Raw genomic sequence first — 2,891 nt, forward strand, 5'->3', positions numbered from 1 at the left:
TGTATGTTATGGTTTGTACTAGGCCAGATATAGCTCATGCAGTTGGACTTGTCAGTCGATTTCTCTCTAATCCTGGAAAGAAACATTGGGCAGTAGTGAAATGGATATTAAGATATCTAAGAGGTACTTCCAGGTTATGTTTATGTTTTGGCAGTGATAAACTTGTGTTAGAATGTTACACAAATGCAGACATGGCAGGTGATACTGATTCCAGGAAGTCTACTTCGGGATTCTTGATGACATTTGCAGGAGGAGCAGTCTCTTAGCAGTCTAAGTTATAGAAGTGTGTTGCTCTATCAACCACAGAAGCAAAATACATAGCAATTACTAAAGCCTATAAGGAAGCTTTATGGATGAAAAAGTTTCTATAGGAATTAGGCTTGAAATAGGAAGGATATACAATTTATTGTGACAATCAGAGTGTCATTCACCTCTCCAAGAATTAAACATACCATTCTTGATCCAAGCATATTGATGTGAGATATCACTGGATTCGAGATGTGCTTGAGTTGAAAGAATTACAGTTGGAAAAAGTGCATATCAATGAGAATGGTTCAGATATGTTGACAAAGTCTTTACCTAAAGAGAAACTTGAAGCATGTAAGCAAAGAGCGGGCTTGGTACAACCCATCATATGAGCTGGAGGGGGAGAATTATTGGGTCTGGCCCATATGTGGGCTTGGACAATTAGGCCTATTGAGCCCAAATCACTAATTGAAAGAAAGGGCAAAAGGTGAGGGTAGCAAAAAAAATGAGAGCGTGCAGTGTGCGTGTGTGCAGATGAGCGCGCAGCGAGTGACGGCGTAGAGAGAGAAAAGCGGAGAGCGAAGAAGAGAGAAAGATTAGGTTTCTGAGTTTTCTGCTTGACGATCGGTAGTCAAATATTGTCAGTTTTGGCCCAAATTTTATGTGGAGAATCCTTGCAGCAAACTCTACAATCCTAACAGTGTTGAGCTATAGTTTACCCTCTCTAAGGTACTTTCCTACTATATCTAGTTTGTGAGACCTAGAATTCTCTTTTGAGGAGATCCATCCGATATGCTAGAGCCAAGATCTATGGTCTTGATGTTATTGTGATCCTCTGATTTAGTCTCACTATGTGATTGATTATTTGCCCTATTGTTTATGATGTGTTGGTTGATATTTTCATTTGGATATCAAGTTGGTATTTTGATGAGGAACCTATTTTGATACACAAAGAGGGAAAAGAATATTCCGCTTTAATAGGTTTTTTTCCAACAAGAAGAACATAGGTTGAACTTTATTAGTAATAAGTAAATATTTTGAACGTAAAAAAATTAAGATATTAGGGGGATAAACACCAATCAAAAAATATGAGACAATCCAAAAGACACTTGATTATGATCAAATTTATAAGCCGACTTGGATATCGAGCACTTACCTATAAGAACTAAATTAGTTGCAACCCTGGAAAATAGAATTTAGTAAATCTTTTCTTACATAGAGTCATTATATATGATATGTGGAGATATGTATGAAAAGTAGATTTTATACGGATCTATTTTTACCATTCATTTCATTCTTGCTCGAGTCAAATGATGAAAATTTATCATATTTGGTTCCTTCAGGGGGTGGATCCATAAGAATTCACCTATCCCAATAACAAAAAAACTTGTCTAGAACGATACTATATTAAGAGGAAGTTCGCAGGGTGGCCATAGAAGGCCTAGGTCGCACGCTAGTGCGGAAGTTCTGCTCAAACTCCCTGGTGAGCTGGTCAAAGGACAAGACCGAAGATTGGCGCAGTCGGTTGAACCACGCTCATACCGATCCCCTCAGGGTGGTCGAAAATGCCCGGCACATCAATGCATCGGAGGTGCCATAGAGGGCCATCTGAGCCCGAAATTCGGAGACATGCTCCGCGGCATCGGAGTCACCGTCATATTTCTCCAATGCCAATAGCCTAAAGTTGAGAGGTACCGACTTGTCCTGTACTTCCTATATGAAAGGGGACCTGCCTGAGCCGCCTTCGCTAGACTTGCTCGGTGATTTTTGAACTTGCGCTAGAACTCGTCCAGGCATTAGTTGACCCGGGACAACTGGGCCCTGAGCGAGTCGTCCGCCAAGTCAAACGATACGGTGTCAAGCTCAAAGTGGGGTAGTGTGACTTAGCAGGGTGCGGGTATGCTCTACTCGGGCGGACCTCTCAGGTTTGTCGCTTGCTCTTGGGCTTCCCCCATCCCGACTTGCTACCCACTCTGCCTTTATCGGGTCGGGTCAGTTGGGGGAGCCGCTAGCCACATGATCTGAGGAATGAACGGAGCGAGCGTCTGCATCATGCCCACCATGGCTTGCACTTGTTTGGTTAGGCTGAGGAATGCCTCGGGTGTCACAACAGAGGGTCCCATGGTTAGTTCGAGGGGTGACAACCCCGGGTCATTGAAAAGGTGCCAGTAGCGATCTAGCGTCGACGCCGGGATCCCCCCATCTACGAGGGTGGGGAGGGACTGATTTTCGGGCTCGATGGAGGGGAGACCGGTCGGTGGTTCTCCCTCGGGGAGAGCTTCTAAGACATGCTTCTACGACATGGCCCTCCTTCTAGCGCCAAAATATTAGTGAACAAGTATACCATGGCTGATGAGTTTGCACGGTTTGGTCCACAGGTCAATGTCGGGAGCCTTCTGTCGAGTGAGCTGGATTACGAGGTGGCCGTGCTCTCAGGAAGGGATGCTTGTTGGCATTGGTCGGGCTCCGACCGATTGACGACTCGTCCTTGCGCATTGGATGGTGACCCCTGGGTTGAGACGCTCGCGGCTCGCGAGTGGTCTTTCGCCTACAGAAATGGCCCTCATCGGGTGATCCTCGACTTTGGCCCCTTCGATGAGCAAGTCAGTAGTGGGTGGATTATTTTCTATTTTTCTTCCCTCCTC

This window comes from Musa acuminata, chromosome BXJ2-2 (genome assembly GCF_036884655.1).
Source record: "Musa acuminata AAA Group cultivar baxijiao chromosome BXJ2-2, Cavendish_Baxijiao_AAA, whole genome shotgun sequence".
Lineage (NCBI taxonomy): Eukaryota > Viridiplantae > Streptophyta > Magnoliopsida > Zingiberales > Musaceae > Musa > Musa acuminata.